Raw genomic sequence first — 26,525 nt, 5'->3', positions numbered from 1 at the left:
TAGTTTATATTAATGGCCGCTAGATGTCAGTTGTCTTCTGTTTTGCTTGGTAACCGTCATTTGTTTAAAATGGCTACTCCGCAGCAGAAATTATTTTGCATTCTCGAGTTTGCGAAGTGCAATTTCGTGATTACAGTGCAAAGACGTTTCAGGTTGAGGTACCAAATTAATCCTCCGAATGGGTGGAACATTCGCAGATGATACAGGATGTGTATGTAAAGGAAAGAGTCCTGGCCGCCCTCGTGTTCCTGAAGAAAATGTTTCACGAATTGAAACTGCTTTCCAGCGTAGTTCATCAAAATCAACTCGTCGTGCCAGTCGGGAGTTACAACTGTCTACAACAACAATTTGGCGTGTTTTGAGACGTCGGTTGGTTATGAAGCCGTACAAGTTACAGCTGTTACAAGCTCTGCGTCCTGATGACAAACGAAAACGTGTAGCATTTTGTAAGGAGATTCTTGATGCTATTTACAATGATAACACTTTCACACAATGCATCATATTCAGTGATGAAGCAAGTTTCCATGTCAGTGGTCAGGTAAACAAACACAGTGGTCGAATTTGGGGCCTACAGAAGCCACATGCAGCCATTGAACATGTACGATATTCGCCCGAAGTCAATGTGTTTTGTGTGAAATCCAAATCATCTGTTTACGACCCATTCTTCTTTGACAAAAATGGTTCAAATGGCTCTGAGCACTATGGGACTTAACTTCCAAGGTCATCAGTCCCCTAGAACTTAGAACTACTTAAACCTAACGAACCTAAGGACATCACACACATCCATGCCCTAGGCAGGATTCGAACCTGCGACCGTAGCAGTCGCGCGGTTCCTGACTGAGCGCCTAGAACCGCTAGACCACCGCGGCCGGCTCTTCTTTGACAGAAACAGTATCTCGCTATGTTACAAAACTGGTTGTTTCTGAGGCTCCACGAAGGTGACTTCGTTTTTCAACAAGACGGGGTATCCGCTCACTGGAGTCGATAAGTGCGTGAATATCTGAATGAAACTCTACCGAACTGTTGATCTGGTCGTCAAGGAGCTCCACAGTCACCGGATTTGACAACTGACTTCTTCCTATGGGGTTTCGTTACAGACAACATTTATGTATCATCAGTCCCACAGAACCTGGAAGAGTTGAAGAACCGGATGTGTACTGCGATAACATCAGTGACGAAGGACGTGCTTGCCCGAGATGGGAAGAATTTGAGTATCGATGTGATATTGTTCGTGTCGCTTATGGAGGACGTAGTCAGAACTTGAGAGGTTTGTAAATATGTATGTTAAGTTCCATATTCGTATGCATTTGAAATACGTATATTCTTTTTGAAACACCCTGTATTTAGCAATCAGTAAGCACTAAAAAGCACTCCGTCTTCAGGCCACGAGTGGCCTACCGGGACCATCCGACCGCCGTGTCATCCTCAGTAGAGGATGCGGATAGGAGGGGCGTGGGGTGAGCACCGCTCTCCCGATCGTTATGATGGTATTCTTGACCGAAGTCGCTACTATTCAGTCGAGTAGCTCCTCAATTGGCATCACGAGGCTGAGTGCACCCCCAAAAATTGCAACAGCGCATGGCGGCCTGGACGGTCACCCATCCAAGTGCCGACCACGCCCGACAGCGCTTAACATCGGTGATCTCACGGGAACCGGTGCATCCACTGCGGCAAGGCCGTTGTCTAGCAATCAGTAAAGGAAACGAAAAAACTGGAGTAGGAATTAAAATCCATGGAGAAGAAATAAAAACGTGGAGGTTTGCCGATAACATTGTAATTCTGTCAGAGACAGCAAAGGACCTGAAAGAGCAGCTGTACGGAATGCACACTGTCTCGAAAGGAGGATATATGATGAACATCAAAAAAGTAAAACGAGGGTAATGAAATTTAGTCGTATTAAATCAGGTGATGCTGAGGGAATTAGATTAGGAAATGAGACACTTGAAGCAGTAAATGAGTTTTGCTATTTGGGGAGCAAAATAAATGATGATGAGCGAAGTAGAGAGAATATAAAATGTAGACTGGCTATGGCAAGGAAAGAGCTTCTGAAGAAGAGAAATTTGTTGGCATCGAGTATAGATTTAAGTTCAAAATGGTTCAAATGGCTCTAAGCACTATGGGACTTAACATCTGAGGTCATCAGTCCCCTAGACTTAGAACTACTTAAACCTAACTAACCTAAGGACATCACACACATTCTGGCCAGAGGCCGGTTTCTAACCTGCGACCGTAGCAGCAGTGCGGTTCCAGGCTGAAGCGCCTATAACCGCTCGGCCGCAACGGGCGGCTAGATTTAAGTGTCAGGAAGTCTATTCTCAAAGTATTTGTACGAAGTGCAGCCGTGTATGGAAGTGAAACATGGATGATAAACAGTTTGGACAAGAAGAGACTAGAAGGTTTCGAAATGTGGTGCTACAGAAGAATGCTGAATATTTGATGGGTAGATCACATAACTAATGAGGAGGTATTGAATAGCATTGGGGAGAAGAGAAATTTGTGGCACAACTTGACTAGAAGAAGGGACCGGTTGGTAGGACATGTTCTGAGACATCAAGGGATCACCAATTTAGTATTGGAGGGCAGTGTGGAGGGTAAAAATCGTAGAGGGAGACCGAGAGATGAATACACTAAGCAGATTCAGAAGTATGTAGGCTGCAGTAGGTACTGGGAGATGAAGAAGCTTGCACAGGATAGAGTAGCATGGAGAGCTGCATCAAACCTGTCTGAGGACTGAAGACGACAGCAACAACCCGTTACCATGTACAATTCGTTCCCCCTTCCATGAGGGCCGGTTAGGGGTCTGTGGCTGTTACAGTGATTGACATTAATCACTTTTAACGACCAATTTAAAACACATAAAGTTTTTCTTTTGACGTACACGGAAAACGACCGTCATTTAGGGTTTTTTTTGTTGTTGTTGAAATATGGGTCTTAAAACTAATTGAGGGTTGAATACTCATTTTAAAAATTTGATCATAAAATATGCAATAAGAGTAGGGGGTACAAAGTTTGTGTTTTTACTTTACAATAGCGTTATCCTTTGGTGTCACTCGAGTCGTTAATAATTGAAAGTCTCTGTTAGTATGTTTTTTTCTCTACACAGTTTCCAGAGCCCTGGGAGTTAGTGCAGCAGCCGGTAGTCGAACGTGTACGTGGAGCCAAACATGAACAAATATTCGTCGAATTTCAGAATGAGCTTTTCACTCTGCAGCGGAGTGAGCGCTGATATGAAACTTCCTGGCAGATTAATACTGTGTGCCGGACCGAGACTCGAACTCGGGACCTTTGCCTTCCGCGGGCAAGTGCTCTACCAACTGAGCTACCCGACCTCGCAGCTTTACTTCTGCCAGTATCTCGTCTCCTACCTTCCAAACTTTACAGAAGCACTCCTGCGAGGTTCGCAGGCCATCAATGTAAGCAGGAGATCCCATGTTCGAGTCCCTGTCGGGCATACATTTTCAGCAGTCCCCATCAAGATATGTCAACAACACCTGTCGGCAGCTGAGGGTTTCATTTAATTAACACTATATTTCCAAGATGGTGGACTCCGCAATCGCTAGTAGCACAATTGCATCGTGTGTGTGTATTTGGAAGAAAAGCGGCTGAGAAAAAGGAAACATACTTGGATGAAGCCCTAGGTATTACGTCGAGAAAAAAATCATTCATCAAAATATGCTTGGATGAAGCCCTAGGTATCACGTGAAGATGATAAAATCATTCAGCAAAATTTGTTACGAGAGCTGCTTTTCGAGGAAGTCAAGTCTTGCAAACTAATTGACGGAGTTGTCTCATTTTTGGTGAAAGTGTAGCTTAAAGTCCATCTTGAAGATATCACTGTAGGTGTTCGAAATGGTCACCATTAACATCCACACGCAAATGATGCCGCCGAACTGCAGCACGAACTACTGACTGTAACGTGTTCAGTTGGATATTTGCACGCGAATGTACGATGGATTCACGAAGTTCATCCCATGTGCGTGGCTTTTGTCGATAAACGACGTCCTTTAGTGTTCCCCACAGGTCCAGAGGAGTTAGGTCTGGGGAACGTGGTGGATACTCCACAGCACCTCTACGGCCTATCCACCTTCCTGGTAGATTTTCGTCGAGACACGCCCCAACACGATTTTGGTAGTGGGTTGGGGCACCATCTTGTTGAAAGTAAGCTCTTCCGTCTCCATACAAGTCTCGGATGGCAGGTAAAATGGATGTCTCAAGCTTCTGAAGGTACACCCCACCGGTAACTGTGCCGTCAAAGAAGAATGGCCCAATCAAGCACCGGTAAGACAACCCACACAACACATTTACTCCTGGCAAATTCACGGCTATGTGTGCATGGACGGTCGGATTTTCGGCGGCCAAGTAGATGCACTTGCAGCGATTTACTGTACCACTGAGTTTGAACTGTGCCTCATCAGACCACACAAACATCGCTGCAAACTCTTCATCGTTGCGCACCATGTTAGTAAAGCACTCGCAATACTCCATTCTACGATCTGGGTCGTCCTCGTTCATTGCGTGTAGCAGCCGTGGGATGTTGCACTTCCACTTTACTGTCCTCAAAATTCGCCGAACACTTGAGCGACTCACTCCAGTTTCACGGGCACACTGTCTCTCAGACCCCTGTGGTGAGCGAGTGAATTGTTGTAACACACGACGGGAGTTAGCTAGACTTGTTACTGATACAGGTCGTCCAGATCGTTGTTTGTGTACATCTGTAACACAGCCTTCGTGTTCAAATTTGTCTCTAATGCGACGAATGGTTAAACTTGTCGGTGGCTCTGTTTGATACTCATTTCGGCACTGCCGTTGAACCTCATTAATGTTTTCGTACTTAAAATACCACTTCAAAACTGACTTCCTTTCATCGAATGTAAGCCTTGCGCCAGCCGTGTTTACTCCAGTAACTAGGTGCAACTAAGAACAAAACACTGACTATCTGGTGACTGTCATCCGACAAACGCAATACTACGCTTGTGTGGCGGTTGCCTGAACTACAAACTATTACACTACCAAATATGAGACAACTCCGTCAATTAGTTTGTCAGTTATGGACTTTTTTTAACAGTGGATACATTTTTTTGGACCGCTCTGTATATACAATACTGGCCATTAAAATTGCTGCATCACGAAGATGATGTGCTACAGACGCGAAATTTAACCGACAGGAAGAAGATGCTGTGATATGCAAATGATTAGCTTTTCAGAGCGTTCACACAAGGTTGGCGCCGGTGGCGACACCTACAATGTGCTGACATGAGGAACGTTTCCAACCGATTTCTCATGTACAAACAGCAGTTGACCGGCGTTGCCTGGTGAAACGTTGTTGTTATGCCTCGTGTAAGGAGGAGAAATGCGTACCATCACGTTTCCGACTTTGATAAAGGTCGGATTGTACCCTATCGTGATTGCGGTTCATCGTATAGCGACATTGCTGCTCGCGTCGGTCGAGATCAAATGACTGTTAGCAGAACATGGAATCGGTGGCTTCAGGAGGGTAATACGGAACGCCGTGCTGGATCCCAACGGCCTCGTATCACTAGCAGTCGAGATGACAGGCATATTATCCATATGGCTGTAACGGATCGTGCAGCCACGTCTAGATCCCTGAGTCAACAAATGGGGACGTTTGAAGGACAACAACCATCTGCACGAACAGTTCGACGACATTTGCAACAGCACGGACTATCAGCTCGGAGACCGTGGCTGCGGTTACCCTTGAAGCTACATGAGAGACTGGAGCGCCTGCGATGGTGTACTCAACGACGAACCTGGGAGCACGAATGGTAAAACGTCATTTTTTCGGATGGATCCAGGTTGTGTTTACCGCATCATGATGGTCGCATCCGTGTTTGGCGACATCGCGGTGAACGCACATTGGAAGCGTGTATTCGTCATCGCCATACTGGCGTATCACCCAGCGTGATGGTACGGCGTGCCATTGGTTACACGTCTCGGTCACCTCTTGTTCGTATTGACGGCACTTTGAACAGTGGACGTTACATTTCAGATGTGTTACGACCCGTGGCTCTACCCTTCATTCGATCCCTGCGAAACCCTACATTTCTGCAGGATAATGTACGACCGCATGTTGCAGGTCCTGTACGGGCCTTTCTGGATACAGAAAATATTCGACTGCCGACCTGGCCAGCACATTCTCCAGATCTCTCACCAATTGGAAACGTCAGGTCAATGGTGGCCGAGCAACTGGCTCGTCACAATACGCCAGTCACTACTCTCGATGAACTGTGGTATCGTGTTGAAGCTGCACGGGCAGCTGTACCTGTACACGCCATCCAAGCTCTGTTTGACTCAATGCCCAGGCGTTTCGAGGCCGTTATTGCGGCCAGAGGTGGTTGTTCTGCGTACTGACTTCTCAGGATCTATGCACCCAAATTGCGTGAAAATGTAATCACATGTCAGTTCTAGTATAATAAATTCGTCCAATGAATACCCGTTTACCATCTGCATTTCTTCTTGGTGTAGCAATTTTAATGGCCAGTAGTGTAAATTACTTACGTACAGATGAAAGTGTATGTCAGTATTTGGTCAGTAAAGTGGCTTCTCATTTTAAAAATCAGGATACTCTCTTGAGAAATGCTATACATGCAGAAGACAGGCAAACTGTGACACTGAGCTATCTTGATACAGGAGGGAGCTACTCCTCGTAGTTTACGGTACAGCAATGAAATATCACATTGCACATTAACTAAAATAATTCCAGAAGTCTGTGAAGCGATTTATAAAGCATTGAACGGAGAATATGTGAAGGCAGACAAATGTTTGGTACGCTATATGGGCAATAGCATGCACTGTGTCCCTTGCTCACCCCCTACCCTAGTAGAAGCAAGTTTATTAAGAAAAAAAAAAGCGTATAAGGAACAAACCAACTTTGAAGTCATGTTTACGAACACACTACAGAGACGCGAAATAGCTGTAACGACGCCAGCCCTCAAAGCGGCTACATTTGACATTGCAGTGAACAGAAGACGAACGACTTTTATGATCAAATCTACAGCCAGGCCCTACATCAGATCATATTTATATGACGACAGGCGAGATTTGACAAAGTTCCCTATTACACCATCAAATTTCTTTGACGTAAATATTTTACATATCAACTTTAACAAATAAGTATGATAATGTAGTACCGGCCTTAGAGGAACGGCTGGCCCAATGAGAGTGTGTCGAGTGCCAACGGCTGCAACACTCGCAGGCGGGAATCGCGTCAGTGGGGGCGCAAGCGACTCACAATTCGCAGGGAGTAAATTAACTATGGCAACGACCTTGCCGCAGAGGATACACCGGTTCCCGCCAGATCACCGAAGTTAAGCGCTGTCGGGCGTGGCCCGCACTTGGATGGGTGACCATCCAGGCCGTCATGCGCTGTTGCCATTTTTCGGGGTGCACTCAGCCTCGTGATGCCAGTTGAGGAGCTACTCGACCGAATAGTAGCGGCTTCGGTCAAAGAAAACCACCATAAAGACCGGGAGAGCAGTGTGCTGACACCACGCCCCTCCTATCCGCATCCTCCACTGATGATGACGCGGCGGTCGGACGGTCCCGGTAGGCCACTCGTGGCCTGAAGACGAGTGCTGTGCTAAATTAACTATAAGTGATATACACTCCTGGAAATGGAAAAAAGAACACATTGACACCGGTGTGTCAGACCCACCATACTTGCTCCGGACACTGCGAGAGGGCTGTACAAGCAATGATCACACGCACGGCACAGCGGACACACCAGGAACCGCGGTGTTGGCCGTCGAATGGCGCGCAGCATTTGTGCACCGCCGCCGTCAGTGTCAGCCAGTTTGCCGTGGCATACGGAGCTCCATCGCAGTCTTTAACACTGGTAGCATGCCGCGACAGCGCGGACGTGAACCGTATGTGCAGTTGACGGACTTTGAGCGAGGGCGTATAGTGGGCATGCGGGAGGCCGGGTGGACGTACCGCCGAATTGCTCAACACGTGGGTCGTGAGGTCTCCACAGTACATCGATGTTGTTGCCAGTGGTCGGCGGAAGGTGCACGTGCCCGTCGACCTGGGACTGGACCGCAGCGACGCACGGATGCACGCCAAGAACGTAGGATCCTACGCAGTGCCGTAGGGGACCGCACCGCCACTTCCCAGCAAATTAGGGACACTGTTGCACCTGGGGTATCGGCGAGGACCATTCGCAACCGTCTCCATGAAGCTGGGCTACGGTCCCGCGCACCGTTAGGTCGTCTTCCGCTCACGCCCCAACATCGTGCAGCCCGCCTCCAGTGGTGTCGCGACAGGCGTGAATGGAGGGACGAATGGAGACGTGTCGTCTTCAGCGATGAGAGTCGCTTCTGCCTTGGTGCCAATGATGGTCGTATGCGTGTTTGGCGCAGTGCAGGTGAGCGCCACAATCAGGACTGCATACGACCGAGGCACACAGGGCCAACACCCAGCATCATGGTGTGGGGAGCGATCTCCTACACTGGCCGTACACCACTGGTGATCGTCGAGGGGACACTGAATAGTGCACGGTACATCCAAACCGTCATCGAACCCATCGTTCTACCATTCCTAGACCGGCAAGGGAACTTGCTGTTCCAACAGGACAATGCACGTCCGCATGTATCCCGTGCCACCCAACGTGCTCTAGAAGGTGTAAGTCAACTACCCTGGCCAGAAAGATCTCCGGATCTGTCCCCAATTGAGCATGTTTGGGACTGGATGAAGCGTCGTCTCACGCGGTCTGCACGTCCAGCACGAACGCTGGTCCAACTGAGGCGCCAGGTGGAAATGGCATGGCAAGCCGTTCCACAGGACTACATCCAGCATCTCTACGATCGTCTCCATGGGAGAATAGCAGCCTGCATTGCTGCGAAAGGTGGATATACTCTGTACTAGTGCCTACATTGTGCATGCTCTGTTGCCTGTGTCTATGTGCCTGTGGTTCTGTCAGTGTGATCATGTGATGTATCTGACCCCAGGAATGTATCAATAAAGTTTCCCCTTCCTGGGACAATGAATTCACGGTGTTCTTATTTCAATTTCCAGGAGTGTATATACGAACACAGAATGAGCCATAATATATATAACTGGCAATGAAAGAAACGAACTTTCAGACACTTTCATTGTAAATATTTTGTTATTACTCATGGTCCTAATCATAAGAAATTTAGGTCTTACGTCAAAGCGTTAGGTGGATCAAAACAAAATGTCCAGGATGACAGACTAAAGACCGAAATACTAAATATCCTTTTCCAAAGCTGTTTCACAGAGGAAGACTGCACTGTAGTTCCTTCTCTAGATTGTCGCACAGATAACAAAATGGTAGATATAGAAATAGATGACAGAGGGATAGAAAAACAAAATCTCTCAAAACAGGAAAGGCCGCTGGACCTGATGGGATACCAGTTCGATTTTACACGCGAGGGGACATGACCCCCTTCTTGCACCGGTGTACCGTAGGTCTCTAGAAGAGCGTAGCGTTCCAAAGGATTGGAAAAGGGCTTAGGTCATCCCCGTTTTCAAGAAGGGACGTCGAACAGATGTGCAGAACTATAGACCTATATCTCTAATGTCAATCAGTTGTAGAGTTTTGGAACACGTTTTATGTTCGAGTTTAATGACTTTTCTGGAGACTAGATATCTACTCTGTAGGAATCAGTATGGGTATCGAAAAAGACGATCGTGTGAAACCCAGCTTGCGCTATTCGTCCACGAGACTCACAGGGCCATAGACACGGGTTCCCAGGTAGATGCCGTGTTTCTTGACTTTCGCAAGGCGTTTGATACAGTTCCTCACTATCGTTTAATGAACAAAGTAAGAGCATACGGACTATCAGACCAATTGTGTGATTGGGTTGAAGAGTTCCTAGACAATAGAACGCAGCATGTCATTCTCAATGGAGAGAAGTCTTCCGAAGTAAGAGTGATTTCAGGTGTGCCGCAGGGGAGTGTCGTAGGACCGTTGCTATTCACAATATACATATATAAATGACCTTGTGAATAACATCGTAAGTTCTCTGAGGCTTTTTGCGGATGACGCTGTAGTATATCGAGAGGTTGTAACAATGGAAAATTGTACTGAAATGCAGGACGATCGGCAATGAATTGACGCATGGTGCAGGGAATGGCAATTTAATCTCAATGTAGACAAGTGTAATGTGCTGCAAATACGGAGAAAGAAAGATCCTTTATCATTTAGCTACAATATAGCAGGTCAGCAACTGGAAGCTGTTAATTCCATAAATTATCTGGGAGTAGAGATTAGGAGTGATTTAAAATGGAATGATCAGATAAAGTTGATCGTCGGTAAAGCAGATGCCAGAATGAGATTCATTGGAGGAATCCTAAGGAAATGCAATCCGAAAACAAAGGAAGTAGGTTGCAGTACACTTGTTCGACCACTGCTCGAATACTGCTCACCGGTGTGGGATCCGTACCAGATAAGGTTGATAGAAGAGATAGAGAAGATCCAACGGAGAGCAGCGCGCTTCGTTACAGGATCATTTGGTAATCGCGAAAGTGTTACGGAGATGACAAACTCCAGTGGAAGACTCTACAAGAGAGACGCTCAGCAGCTCGTTACGGGCTTTCGTTGAAGTTTCGAGAACATACTTTCACCGAGGAGTCAAGCAGAATATTGCTCCCGCCTACGTATATCTCTCGAAGAGACCGTGAGGATAAAATCAGAGACATTAGAGCCCACACAGAGGCATACCGACAATCTTTCTTTCCACGAACAATACGAGACTGGAATAGAAGGGAGAACCGATAGAGGTACTCGAAGTACCCTCCGCCACACACCGTCAGGTGGCTTGCGGAGTATGGATGTAGATGTAGATGTATCTTAAAACTACTTCCCCATAAATTGTTTTTAACAAATTTGCTTAAAACTTGAGTGGATAATTGTACAAAACTTTGTAGTTTAACCTGCTGGGAGGCCCACGCGTGTCCAGTGACGTGAAAAAATTGTGGTTATGGCTCGCGGGATTTACAGTAGCCACACGTATATCAAACCCATGCAATAATGGCAATGACGAGCAGAACTACAGGCACAGGCGTAACGCTTGAAAGGACCACTCGGCTTGAATAATTCTGAGTGTGCCATTCAGAAATGTGTGCGGTCGTAAGTGGAGTGAGGAAGGAACGCAGTTTCGTAACAACCGACAAGCAACAAAGTTGTATTCCTATCACTTACGGTTAGGCATGCGTTAACGAGGGGAGAAGCGTTCGATATCTTTGTAGGGCTTTTCTTTTATTACGACACTGTTGACGCCTTACTGCAAAACCTGAGTAAGCGAGATGGATCACTGCAACAAGAGAGGCTGGAAAGAATCTGACAATCTTGATACTGTCGTAGAGCTTAGTCCCGATTACGAGGGAAACCACATTAGGTGGTTCAAAAAAAATCCGATTTTTTTTATTGCGTAAATCGTTAGCTTAACTAGCCAAGTATACGCTGTCAAAATTTCAACGCTAAATACGAATTCGTTTAGATTTTATGAGCATAGAACCGAGCAAAACGTGAGAAAATCAGTTGTGGTGACATTGTATGATATGATTTCCATGGATGAAAAACCTCTACACGAGTGTTGCCCAGGGGGAGAAGACAGTTAGTGCAAGTGGCAGAACCAAAAAATGGTTCAAATGGCTCTGAGCACTACGGAACTTAACATATATGGTCATCAGTCCCCTAGAACTTAGAACTAGTTACTAACCTAAGGACATCACACACATCCATGCTCGAGGCAGGATTCGAACCTGCGGCCGTAGCGGTCACGCGGTTCCAGACCGAAGCGCCTAGAACCGCACGGCCACACCGGCCGGCTTGCAGAAGCGAACAGCCCTTGAACACGAACCGCACCCTACTCCGTTGCACCCCGACGTACAGAAGGAAATTCTTCCAATGTATGAAGATTTATAAAGGGGTGAATTACTGGAGAGATGTATAGGTGGCCACACACAAAACGGGAATGAAAAATGTAATTCCACTATTTGGCGATTAGCTCTTAAACACTTGCACTCCGGACTAAAAATCGTTGAATTGGTATCGTATTTAGCAGTGGGCTTATTCGATGCAGGAAATTCATCCCTTCTGATGGTCATGAACGAGGCAGGAATTGTAGTGGGCACGCAAAGCTTCAACTGTGCCGAACAAATGGATAACCAGCGCGTGAGCCGGCAGAATCGACGTAGTGCGTTGGAAACGAAGGAAAGTGGGAAAACTCGGAAAGCACTGCTGCAAGCGCAAAAGAAAGCCCACGAGGAAGAAGCAGAGTTGCTATACGGTGAAGGAATCGCAGATTAATCGGTAAGCATTGTACATTATTGTTAACTTGCTTGAATTTCTAGTTTCCGAGAATTTATTTTTCAAACGCATTTATCTCAAAATGACTTTTTTCACATTTGCGTGCAGTCTAACTCAAAAAATGTAGAACCGATCATTATGCAAATTGATAGACTGATTCTTTATAAAATTACGAATTATATGAAACAACTTGTGAGATAATATATTGATTTTAAGGGCATTTTTCTTTGCATAATTAGAGAAAAAATCGTGAAAATCTAAGTAAATTGTTTCAGCGCCTGCAATTTTTTTAATTTTCACCTGCATTGAGGTTCCTATTCTTAGAAAATAAGTTATTAATGAAAAATCAAAACCTTTTCGATTTCAGATAAAATCGGAATGGCTAGATCTATATACACAACCTTCAGCGGTCATCACAGTGTAACTTTGTTATTTTTTGCCGAAATTATTCAAAAAAATTCACAAAAACTGTTCGAAACATGAAGGAAATAATATCAAAATTTGATTACATTCTGATTCTTCCCAGCCGAAAGAATTCCCAAAAAAATCGTCTCAAACAGCCTCCTAGCCTCCTAACGTGGTGTAGCTTTTAATGCGGCTACCTCTTTATCGACAGAAGAAAGAAATACAAAATCTACATCTACATGGATACTCTGCAAATCATATTATTATTCCAATCTCGTACAGCGCGCGGAAAGAATGAACACCTATATCTTTCCGTACGAGCTCTGATTTCCCTTATTTTATGGTGGTGATTGCTCCTCCCTACGTTGGTCGGTGTCAAAAAAATATTTCCACATTCGGAGGAGAAAGTTGGTGATAGGAATTTTCGTGAGAAGATTCCATCGCAACGAAAAACGCCTTTCTTTTAACGATTTCCAGCCCAAAACCTGTGTCATTTCTGTGACACTCTCCCCCATATTTCGCGATAATACAAAACGTGTTACACTTCTTTGAAGTTTTTCGATGTACTCCGTCAGTTCTATCTGGTAAGGATCCCACATCGCGCAACAGTATTCTAAAAGAGGACAGACAAGCGAAGTGTAGGCAGTCTCCTTAGTAGGTCTGTTACATTTTCTAAGTGTCCTGCCAATAAAACGTAGTCTTTGGTTAGCCTTCCCCACAACATTTTCCACGTGTTCCTTCCTATTTAAGTTGTTCGTAATTGTAATACCTAGGTATTTAGTTGAATTTCCGGCCTTTAGATTAGACTTACTTATCGTGTAGCCGAAGTTTAACGAGTTCCTTTCAGCACTCATGTGGATGACCTCACACTTTTTGTTATTTAGGGTCCACTGATACTTTCCGCGCCATTCAGATATCTTTTCTAAATCGTGTTGCAATTTGTTTTGATCTTCTGATTTTATTAATCGATAAACGACAGCGTCATCTGCAAACAACCGAAGACGGCTGCTCAGATTGTCTCCCAAATCGTTTATATAGATAAGGAACAGCAAAGGGCCCATAACACTACCTTGGGGAACGCTGGAAATCACTTCTGGCTGACAACACGGCAATAGACTAAGTAATGAAAGTGGGAGGGTCAAAAAATCAAGTGCAGCAGTATGCGATCACGGGCGCCCACCGGCTATTCCAGCAGAACGGATCCACATTTGCCGTGGCCCGTCAGTAGCGCAAATAACCGAGTCGTCTGAATCGATCCAGCCTTACTTTTTTTTTATTCCACAAAATCAGTAACAAAAATGGCAACAATGAAATGACATAAATAAGGGGACAGATAATTGCAGTGACGAAAATTCAGCATTCGAAGAATGAGTCTTTAGCAGTAGCACAATTTATTTAGCACCTTCACTGTCACCTTCAACTGGTGGCAGTTCAGCACGGCACATTGTCTTCTTCTGCAGCCTGAGGTTCATCATCATCATTTCCCACACCCAAATTAATCATTCAGTAAATCCTGCCTACCGTAGAAATCAGCAGGTGCCCTGTCTCGCGTCAGTCGACAGATTACGCGTTTCGGCGTTTGTGTTTGCCTAAGGGTGTACTGACCACTAAATGAGTTTTTCGCTAGTTGGTGTGCCTTCTTTTGGCTTACGCGGTAGGGCTTTTGGCATCACCGAGACAGTGGTTCTGAATATATGCAGGTGTAGATAACTAGTACCAGTTCTCATGGGCTAATCATTTTACGAGGGCCGTTCAGTACGTAATGCCTCACATTTTTTTTAAAAAAAGCTATTAGCGTACGTAGACAAACGTCCTTGTTGGTGCTTCACATTTGATGTTTGTTCTGTGTTCTGTTCAGGCAGAACTGTATTACACCGTCGAAATGGCTTCTACATACGATCCACGTTTCAAGCAGTTTGCTACACTACTGGCCATTACAATTGCTTCACGACGAAGATGACGTGCCACATACGCGAAATTTAACCGACAGGAAGAAGATGCTGTGATATGTAAATGATTAGCTTTTCAGAGCATTCACACAAGGTTGGCCCCGGTGGCGACACCTACAACGTGCTGACATGAGGAAAGTTTCGAACCGATTCTCAGACACAAACAGCAGTTGACCGGCGTTGCCTGGTGAAACGTTGTTGTGATGCCTTGTGTAAGGAGGAGAAATGCGTACCATCACGTTTCCGACTTTGATAAAGGTCGGATTGTAGCCTATCGCGATTGCAGTTTATCGTATCGCGACATTGCTGCTCGCGTTGGTAGAGATCCAATGACTGTTAGCAGAATATGGAATCGGTGGGTACAGGAGGGTAATACGGCTGTAACGGATCGTGCAGCCACGTCTCGATCCCTGAGTCAACAGATGGGGAACCTTTGCAAGAAACAACCATCTGCACGAACAGTTGAACGACGCTTGCAGCAGCATGGACAATCAGCTCGGAGACCGTGGCTACGGTTACCCTAGATGCTGCATCACAGGACAGGAGCGCCTGCGATGGTGTACTCGACGGCGAACCTGGGTGCACGAATGGCAAAACGTCATTTTTTCGGATGACACCATGTTCTGTTTACAGCATCATGATGGTCGCATCTTTGTTTGGCGACATCGCGGTGAATGTACATTGGAAGCGTGTATTCGTCATCGCCATACTGGCGTATCACCCGGTGTGATGGTATGGGGTGTCATTGGTTACACGTCTCGGTCACTTCTTGCTAGCATTGACGGTACTTTGAACAGTGGACGTTACATTTCAGATGTGTTACGACCCGTGGCTCTACCCTTCATTCGATTCCTGCGAAACCCTACATTTCAGCAGGATAATGCACGACCGCATGTTGCAGATCCTGTATGGGCCTTTGTGGGTACAGAAAATATTCGACTTCTGCCCTGGCCAGCACATTCTCCAGATCTCTCGTCAAATGAAAACGTCTGGTCAATGGTAGCCGAGCAACTGGCTCGTCACAATACGGCACTCACTACTCTTGACGAACTGTGGTATCGTGTTGAAGCTGCGTGGGCCGCTGTACCTGTACACGCCATCCAAGCTCTGTTTGACTCAATCCCCAGGCGTACCAAGGCCGTTATTACGGCCAGAGGTGGTTGTTCTGGGTACTGATTTCTCAGGATCTATGCACCCAAATTGCGTGCAAACGTAATCACATGTCAGTTGTAGTATAATATATTTGTCCAATGAATACCTATTTATCATCTGCATTTCTTCTTGGTGTGGCAATTTAACGGCGAGTAGTGTATTATTGAATTCTTGTGTTCGGAAAAAGAAACGGTGGTGATCGTCGATAAACGTTTGAGTGCAGTGTATGGCGACGCTATAGTTCATAGGAGTACAGTTGGACCATGGGTAAAGAAAGTTACAGTCTCAGGAATTGCAGAAACAGAGCTCCACGATCAGCCACGCTCGGGACGTCCTGTAGCAGACACTGCTCCAGACGTGCTGAATCGTACGGATGCCGTTATTCATGCCGCCCAGCTCATCACAGCTCGACAATTGGCGGTACAGTTGTCGGTCAGCATCGGAAGTCTGCAATGATGGAGACGCTCGGATATTCAAAGAGGTGCTCACGATGAGGTTCACGAATTCTCACAGCGGACCACAAGATTCAGAGAAAGGCCTGGCACCCTCGGACTTCCTCCTCTTTGGGCCGCTTAAAGATTCTCTGCTTTGAAGATTACGAGAGTGTCAGTCACGCAGTGGAAACATGGCTACGCCTACAGCTTTTATCAGCAGGGAGTACACGCTCTTCCAGGACGTTGGCGTACGGCCGTAGAACGTGATGGAGACTACGTAGAAAAATAGGACATGGACCAGACAGGTTGATGTATGTTGTTACCAAATTCTTATTTTTAACGATGAATATTTTGTGAGAAAAAGAAATGTGCGGCATTACTAATTGAACGACCCCCGTACATCTCCCGATTCACTAGGAATTGCTACCGTAGCTAAACTATTAAAGTATCATGCGTCATCGCGTGGACTGTGAGCTTAGATTCAGCACGAAAAGCGTATGTTGCTTAAAGTGCAGTGCGTGCTTGTCTCTCAGTGGGAGCAAATAAGTATTTACAAAATTTAGATGATGAAGTAAGCCCTCGGGTTTGGAATGTTTTCCACAAGTGCTGTTTTCAAATGAGCAAAGTTACAATAATATGAATTGTATATATTTGCTACTTCACAATACCTCAGTTTGAGCGTACTCTAATTGCATTGATCATTTTCATACATGACATTGTTGTTGTTGTGGTATTCAGTCCTGAGACTGGTTTGATGCAGCTCTCCATGCTACTCTATCCTGTGCAAGCTGCTTCATCTCCCAGTACCTACTGCAGCCCACATCCTTCTGAATCTGCTTCGTGTATTCATCTCTCGGTCTCCCTATACGATTTTTACACTCCACACTGCCTCCAATACTAAATTGGTGATCCCTTGATGCCTCAGAACATGTCCTACCAACCGATCGCTTCTTCTAGTCAATTTGTGCCACAAGCTCCTCGTCTCCCCAATCCTATTCAATACCTCCTCATTAGTTATGTGATCTACCTATCTAATCTTCAGCATTCTTCTGTAGCACCACATTTCGAAAGCTTCTATTCTCTTTTTGTCTAAACTATTTATCGTCTACGTTTCACTTCCATACATGGCTACACTCCATACAAATACTTTCAGAAACGACTTCCTGACATTTAAATCTATACTCGATGTTAGCAAATTTTTCTTCTTCAGAAACGCTTTCCTTGCCATTGCCAGTCTACATTTTATATCCTCTCTACTTCGACCATAATCAGTTATTTTTCTCCCCGAATAGCAAAACTCATTTACTACTTTAAGTGTCTCATTTCCTAATCTAATTCCCTCAGCATCACCCGACTTAATTCGACTACATTCCATTATCCTCGTTTTGCTTTTGTTGATGTTCATCTTTTATCCTCCTTTCAAGACACTGTCCATTCCGTTCAACTGCTCTTCCAAGTCCTTTGCTGTCTCTGACACAGTTACAATGTCATCGGCGAACCTCAAAGTTTTTATTTCTTCTCCATGGATTTTAATACCTACTCCGAATTTTTCTTTTGTTTCCTTTGCTGCTTGCTCAATATACAGATTGAATAACATCGGGGAAAGGTTACAACCCTGTCTCACTCCCTTCCCAATCACTGCTTCCCTTTAATGTCCCTCGACTCTTGTAACTGCCATCTGGTTTCTGTACTAATTGTAAATAGCCTTTCTCTCCCTTTATTTTACCCCTGCCGCCTTCGGAATTCTAAAGAGATTATTCCAGTCAACATTGTCAAAAGCTTTCTCTAAGTCTACAAATGCTAGAAACGTAGGTTTGTTTTTCCTTAATCTAGCTTCTAAGATAAGTCGTAGGGTCAGTATTGCCTCCCGTTTCCCATATTTCTACGGAATCCACCTGATCTTCCCCGAGGCCAGCTTCTACCAGTTTTTCCATTCGTCTGTAAAGAATTCGCGTTAGTATTTTGCAGCTGTGACTTATTAAACTGATAGTTCGGTAGTTTTCGCATCTGTCGTCACCTGCTTTCTTTGGGATTGGAATTATTATATTCTTCTTGACGTCTGAGGGTATTTCGCCTGTCTCATAGATTTTGCTCACCAGATGCCAGAGTTTTGTCAGGACTGGCTCTCCCAGGGTTTTCAGTAGTTCTAATGGAATGTTGTCTACTCCTGGGGCCTTGTTTCGACTTTGGTCTTTCAGTGCTCTATTAAACTCTTCACGCAGTATCATATCTCCCATTTCATCTTCATCCTCTTTCATTTTTATGACATTACCCTCTTGACATAATAAAATAAAAATACATTTCAAAGTTGTAACATCCACGAGATAAGTTTTAGCTACGGTGCGACGAGAGGAAATTATGTCTTTAAGAGTTATAAACATTATCTATCCTACATATAGAAAAACAGTGAAATAAAACAAAGCGATGATAAATATTAGTTATTTACACAACATTTAATGATGTAATTGGACATATCGATGTGTATCATACAAAGGCAATGATAATTGTAAATTCCTTTAATGATCTGCGTTTGTCTTCCTTTGATGTTACCTTTGTTTGGTTGGCTTTTGTAGGTTGCGGACGCAAGACGCATATCAAACTGAGGTCTATTAAGAAATTGTAATTATTTGTTAACTATTACTTGAGAATAGAGTTCATTATTGTTATAAATATGAGTGAATAATTATTTGTAACTTTAATTAATATTAAGCACTATCTGTGTTAATTATTTCTTGCTGCTGCAAGGAGCGCAGCCATTGATGATAGCGATTTGTATCGCATTTTTATCTGTGTTTCTTACGAAAGTATCAAAGGTTTACTTGATGAAAATTAGTCTAAATAGTCCACAATATAAAAGTAAAGTTTAATAAGCATTAATTCAAATACTTATTCCGTTAAAAGAAAATACACTCTAACAATAGAAAGTCTCTATCAATTGTCTGCCGCCATCTTAACAATTATCTCAGTGGCAAATTCAAATTACGCAACTCTGCAGACATAAATGCGGAAGGTAATAAAAATGTGTAAAGATAAATGTGCACCGGTGGTCATGAACTCATTTTAATGAAAATAACTCGAATCAGATTGATTGTTTAAAAGCAGTGCTCATAGCACGATCCGTATAACAAACTTTTCTTGCTGATATATGGAGCCGAAATTAATTACGCACGAGTTGCGAAGAATATTGTTTCAGATAACATACGTCAGCGTTGGACGCGGCTGATATTCGGTGGTTTTAAAGATCATTTTGCTGAAGACAACTGTTTCCATCATAATCAAGTGATTTAGTGACACCTACACAGCTTACAGACAACACTTTAACACAACGTTAACTTGGATTTCTTTAGCAACTTTGTAAGTAGGCTGTTAATGTTTTCTTATTGGCAACGTTACGTAGCGCTCTATATGAAAATCACTGGCTGTGCTGTGTGCAGTCTGTGGCTAGTTTGCATTGTTGTCTGCCATTGTAGTGTTGGGCAGCGGCAGCTGGATGTGAACAGCGAGTAGCGTTGCGCAGTTGGAGGTGAGCCGCCAGCAGTGGTGAATGTGGGGAGAGAGATGGTGGAGTTTTGTAATTTGTCATCAACTGCTATATTTATATATGATGATATCAAGGTAAATACATTGTTTGTTCTCTATTAATATCTTTCATTTGCTAACTATGCCTATCAGTAGTTAGTGCCTTCTGTAGTTTGAATCTTTTATTTAGCTGGCAGTAGTGGCGCTCGCTGTATTGCAGTAGTTCGAGTAATGAAGATTTTTGTGAGGTAAGTGATTTCTGAAAGGTATAGTTTAATGTTACTCAGGGCCATTCTTTTGCAGGGATCTTTGATAGTCAGATTGCGTTGCGCTAAAAATATTGTGTGTCAGTTTAAGCACAGTCGTGTATAAATTTTTCAAAGGGGACGTTACAACTTGACCAAATCTTCAGCCGGGAGAAAAAATTATTTTGTAATTACTCACTGTAATGAAATAACATTATCATTTTCATTTACAAATTAGTTAAATACCAAACCACTGAATAACACAGCGAACGCCACGGCTGCTTGAAGTGCAGTGCGTGCATGTTTCTCAGTGGGAGCAAATAAGTTCAAAAATGGCTCTGAGCACTATGGGGCTTAAAATCTGAGGCCATCAGTCCCCTAGAACTTAGAACTGCTTAAACCTAACTAACCTAAGGACATCACACACATCCATGCTTGAGGAAGGATTCGAATCTGCGACCGAAGTTGTCGCGCGGTTCCGGACTGAAGCGCCTAGAACCGGATGGCCACCACGGCCGGCAACAAATAAGTATTTACAATATTCAGATGATGAGGTAAGCCCTCGGATTTGGAATGTTTTCCACAAGTGCTGTTTTCAAATGAGCAAAGTTACAATGATATGTATTACATATATCTGCTATTTCTCAATACCTCAGTTTGAGCGTACTCTAATTGCACTGAGCATTTTCATACATGACATAATAAAATAAAAATACGTTTCAATGTTGGGAGGCAAGCTTAGAGAGAAGGGGTAGACTGCCAGATGAAATACATAAATACATAATGAAACACAAATACATGCAGATGGAGGTCCAGAATCCTACATTAAATACAATAAACATTTTCACATATATTTCTCAGTAGTAGCTAGAGCAGGAGCTGTCGTGATACATTCTCTCTCGTTATCTTAGTTCTGCTTATAGGTTCACGTGAAACTAACGAGCAATGCGCGCCTCACTATCCTCCTTATACCTTAAGGCGCGTCATGAATTCCGATATTACTTCTGCTTATGCTATGACACGATCTTCTTGACAACCTTTGCCTCTCTCCAGTGCTTTAATACTGGGCGACATATTCATTGGTGACCTTGTATCATTACGTGTTTTGTTTCCTTGTGCCAGTACTTTTTGTTACCGTAAGTCCTCATTGACGACCTCTGCGGTGATTTATTCAACCTACTGTAACACCTACAATGCCTCTCGGTGTTAATAAACCAAAATAGCTCCCAAATTAGCTCCCATGCCCTCGAAATATAAATTCAAAAAATGTCCCAAGCCCCTCCACATGTAGTAATTTACGAAATAGAAATAAGAGACAAATAGAGGAAAATCTACAGTTGAAAAATAATAGAAAAAGAAGAGAATTTTAATCATAAATTTTGGAAGCATTGGAGGGGGGAAAAACGATAGAAATGGTTAAATTATTAGTTATTCTTATATATGAGAAAATCAATGTTATAGTCACAGAACGTAGGTCTTGAACACCAAAGATAGCGTTTACTAAAGTATAAATACACATACAATGCAATTATGATACTCCAGTCTCTAGTCCCTTCGAAGTCAATTAGGATGTACAGCTTTAGGAAGCAACAACAGGAGCTTTATTAAACCAGGGCGCAAGAATAAATCGCGACGAGATTGTTTTTTGGGAAGCATTAAATTCAGATCAGAATTAGAACTTTTGTCATATTTACGTCACTTCGTGTGAAGATTTAAATATTTTGCGGAATTAACGACTTTCGGACAGATTCGGACTTTGTATTGTGATAGTGGAAAAGCTTTACTTCACGTGACTAGTAACCATAGTTCATGACAGTTTATGGATATTAAACGGGAACAATCGTTTTATCGAAAGTGGCAGAACATTGTTTAGTATCTCTGATATTAACGGGATTCCAGATTAGATACTTATTCAAAGAACCCCTTTGAATGCGATCGTGTGAATGAACTGATTTATTAATAATTATTATTAAATAAAATAACGGGTCAATTTGAAACTGTCTATTAGTCTCGAACTTTACTTCGATTTAGGTTCATAAATAATCAGGTTACGTGATTTTCACCAAGAATAAACTGCAGACTTGTAACTGAAACAAGTGAACGAGAATCTATTGAAAACACTTATCATGTCTGAGAACATATGCTGTTACAGCGTGATTACCTGTATATACCACATTAATGCAATAAATGCTCAAAATGATGTCTGTCAACCTCAATGCATTTGGCAATACGTGTAACTACATTCCTCTCAACAGCGAGTAGTTCGCCTTCCGTAATGTTCGCACATGCATTGACAATACGCTGACGCAGGTTGTCAGGCGTTGTCGGTGGATCACGATAGCAAATGTCCTTCAACTTTCCCCACAGAAAGAAATCCGGGGACGTCAGATCCGGTGAACGTACGGGCCACGGTACGGTGCTTCGATGACCAATCCACCTGTCATGAAATATGCTATTCAATCCCGCTTCAACCGCACGCGAGCTACGTGCGGGACATCCACCATGTTGGAAGTACATCGCCATTCTGTCATGCAGTGAAACATCTTGTAGCAACATCGGTAGAGCATCGGTAGGAAATCGGCATACATTGCGCCATTTAGATTGCCATCGATATAATGGGGGCAATTTTCCTTTCTCCCATAATGCCGCACCGTACATTAACCCACCAAGTTCGCAGCCATCGTGGATTTTCCATTGCCCAATAGTGCATATTATGGCGGTTTACGTTACCGTTGTTGGTGAATGACGCTTCGTCGCTAAATAGAACGCGTGCAAAAAATCTCTCATCGTCCCGTAATTTCTCTTGCGCTCAGTGGCAGAACTGTACACGACGTTCGAAGTCGTCGCCATGCAATTCCTGGTGCATGGAAATATTGTACGGATGCAATCGACGTTGATGTAGTATTCTCAACACCGACGATTTTGAGAGTCCCGATTCTCGCGCAATTTGTGTGCTACTGATGTGCCGATTAGCCGCGACAGCAGCTAAAACACCTACTTGGGCATCGTCATTTGTTGCAGGTCCTGGTTGATACGGCGGAACACTTCCTGTTTCCTTAAATAACGTAACTATCCGGCGAACGGTCCGGACACTTAGGTGATGTCGTCCAGGATACCGAGCAGCATACATAGTACAAGCCCGTTGGGCAGTTTGATCACAATAGCCATACGTCGACACGATATCGACCTTTTCCGCAATTGTTAAACGATCCATTTTAACACGGGTAATATATCACGATGCAAATACCGTCCGCACTGCAGAATGTTACGTGATACCACGTACTTATACGTTTGTGACTATTGCAGCGCCACCTATCACAGAGCGAAAAAAGTGGTCCAACTAAAACATTCATATTTCTTTACGTACTACACGAATATGTAATAACAAATGGAGGTCCCAATTTAAAAATAGAAAAAAAAGCGCCGTTGATATCCGTTTGACCTATGGCAGCTCCATCTAGTGGGCCAACCATAGCGCCATCTGGTTACCCCCTTCAAACTAGACGAGTTTCGTTCTTTGTGGTTTCTTTCGTTTGACGCTTATTTCGTGAGATATTTGACACGGTCACTATCAATGGACCACGCTGTATAACGATAACAAAAAACCAGCGAGTACAACAAGTCGATATTGATTCTACCTCTGTGCCAACGAGCCAGATACATTCCCTAACGACGGCCGCAGTAGCCGTGCGGTTCTAGGCGCTGCAGTCTGGAACCGCGCGACTGCTACGGTCGCAGGTTCGAATCCTGCCTCGGGCATGGATGTGTGTGATGTCCTTAGGTTAGTTAGGTTTAATTAGTTCTAAGTTCTAGGCGACTGATGACCTCAGAAGTTAAGTCGCATAGTGCTCAAAGCCATTTGAACCAGCCATTCTGTAACGTTTCTCAGTCGCGTGAATATTGTTTCGTCGTAGCGAGCCCGGGTGAGCACCTGCTGCTCCGGAGGTCCGCCCGCTACGGAAGCGATATCGGAGCCTGCTGACTGTGGCACATGCCACAGGTATCACGCGGTGCCACATCCACTCTGCCGAGCCTCGCTTCGCTGCAGCGTGCAGCACCTCTATACAACGCAGTTAGAAAACTTTGGAATGCCGGCACAATATTCCTTTTCCACACCAAAGTAGCGTACTGATTTTACCACCACAGTTATGTGTGTCCTCGGGAAAAAAAAAAACCGCTTCAAGCTACTTTTCATGATTTGCCACGCTGACTTGCGGTTTTCGGATTTCAAGGTAAGTTCGTCGCTGGAAAAACAACTGCAGCCCTCTGGGAGAATCTTCAACGCAGCGTAACAGCTCGTAGGGTATTGCAGGTAGTGTAGCGACCCCTTTTTCTCTCCCGACTTCCGTATCTTTGCACGAAAGTAGGTATGTTAATTTATCTATACATTGACTGGTATTGGGGGGATTTGTATTATCCCGGCTAGTTTTTAAGTTAACCCCAGTGAGTCACTACACGTATTGTCTTCCCAGTTCTGAAGGACAAAACCATAAGTTGATTATATGATAGCGGAACAATCACTGGTAGCAGTTATTTCTGTAAAATATCTGGGAGTATGCGTACGGAACGATTTGAAGTGGAATGATCATATAAAATTAATTGTTGGTAAGGCGGGTACCAGGTTGAGATTCATTGGGAGAGTTCTTAGAAAATGTAGTCCATCAACAAAGGAGGTGGCTTACAAAACACTCGTTCGACCTATACTCGAGTATTGCTCATCAGTGTGGGATCCCTACCAGGTCGGGTTGACAGGAGAGATAGAGAAGATCCAAAGAAGAGCGGCGCGTTTCGTCACAGGGTTATATGGTGAGCGTGATAGCGTTACGGAGATGTTTACCAAACTCGATTGGCAGACTCCGCAAGAAAGGCGCTCTGCATCTCGGTGTAGCTCGCTGTCCAGCTTTCGAGAGGGTGCGTTTCTGGATGAGGTATCGAATATATTGCTTCCCCCTACTTATACCTCCCGAGGAGATCACGAATGTAAAATTAGAGGGATTCGAGCGCGCACGGAGGCTTTCCGGCAGTCGTTCTTCCCGCGAACGATACGCGACTGGAACAGGAAAGGGAAGTAATGACAGTGGCACGTAAAGTGCCCTCTGCCACACACCGTTGGGTGGCTTGCGGAGTATAAATGTAGATGTAGATGTAGATTCACTTCAACTACGTTTTGTGACGTAAGGATACGGCTGGGAATACTGCAGCCTGCTGAGCTTGTTACGCATAGTCACTTTTAGATGCTGGAGTCCTCTTACCGTGATTGCAGCTACAAAATGAATGGCAGTTACCGCCCTACTTCGCGGGAAGCATTACTGAACACTATCGATAATTGGTATTACTTACATGGTACCGAGCGAGATGGCGCAACGGTAGCACACTGGACTCGTATTCTGGACGACGACGGTTCAAATCTGCGTCCGACCATCCTGATTTAGGTTTCCCGTGATTTCCCTTTATCGCTTCAGGTAAATTCCGGGATGGTTCCATTGAAGGGCACGGCCGACTTCCTTCCCCGTCCGTCCCTAAACGCCGGCCGCGGTGCAGAGCGGCTCTAGGCGCTCAGTCCGGAACCGCGCGATGCTACGGTCGCAGGTTCGAATCCTGCCTCGGGTATGGATGTGTGTGCTGTCCTTAGGTTAGTTAGGTTCAAGTAGTTCTAAGTTCTAGAGGACTGATGACCACAGATGTTAAGTCCCATAGTGCTCAGAGCCATTTTTTTTTTTTTTTTTTTTGCCCCTAAACCGATGGGACCGATGACATCGCTCTTTGGCCCCCTCCCCCGAATCAACCAACCAGCCAACTTGCATGGTATCCTGAGTAGAACTTGGCGGTATTTGTATCTCAATATGCGATTATCTCAATATGCGATATCTGCTTACTTTGAAATCTGTATTAGGAGTACGTATACTCGGGCAGGTTTTGACTACATTGGTGTATTATATTGTCTCTCTCTGTCTTTCTCATGTAGTTAGGATTTCCACGAAAATGAATATCATAATCTCCGTTAACCACTCCTGCTAAAGTGACGGATTAGAGGGGAAACCCGCTGGGAAAAGTTAACTGAAAGTTCTAGTACGGCTGTTAGATTTGTGTTTACTCAAAACTACGTCCTTTATGGTTCTGCTTGTTCAGTCACACAACGGAGTCAGATTGCGTAAGAAACTAGAAATACTTTCCTTTATCCAATGAAAGCCATCAGCATTAGCCTGCACGCTAGGATTCATATGGTAGATTGTGCAGAGTGGTTTCAGCTGACCTCTGAGCAGTCTAATTTTGGACTTACACTATATCATCAAAAATATCCGGACACCTGACTCAAAATGACTTACAAGTTCGTTGCGCCCTCCATCAGTAATGCAGGAATTCAATATGATGTTGGCCCACACTTAGCCTTGCTGACAGCTTCCATTCTCGCAGCCATACGTTGAATCAGATACTGGTAGGTTTCTTGGGGAATGGCAGCACATTCTTCACGGAGTGCAGCACTGAGGAGAGGTATCGATGTCGGTCGGTGAAGCCTGGCGCATACTCGTCG

At 44.4% G+C, this 26,525-nt stretch overlaps 1 non-coding gene across 1 annotated transcript; it reads right to left on the bottom strand.

Annotated features, from left to right (window-relative positions):
- Window positions 1-3,254: 3,254 nt before the first annotated feature.
- Trnap-cgg (transfer RNA proline (anticodon CGG)) lies at window positions 3,255-3,329 on the bottom strand. Its single transcript has one exon. It is a non-coding gene; the product is annotated as a tRNA-Pro (tRNA).
- Between the last annotated feature and the right edge of the window lie 23,196 nt (window positions 3,330-26,525).

The sequence above is a fragment of the Schistocerca serialis genome, chromosome 11 (assembly GCF_023864345.2).
Source record: "Schistocerca serialis cubense isolate TAMUIC-IGC-003099 chromosome 11, iqSchSeri2.2, whole genome shotgun sequence".
NCBI classification, from domain to species: Eukaryota; Metazoa; Arthropoda; class Insecta; order Orthoptera; family Acrididae; genus Schistocerca; species Schistocerca serialis.
The sequence above is the reverse complement of the archived record's forward strand: the minus strand, read 5'-3'. Positions and strand labels throughout refer to the sequence as shown.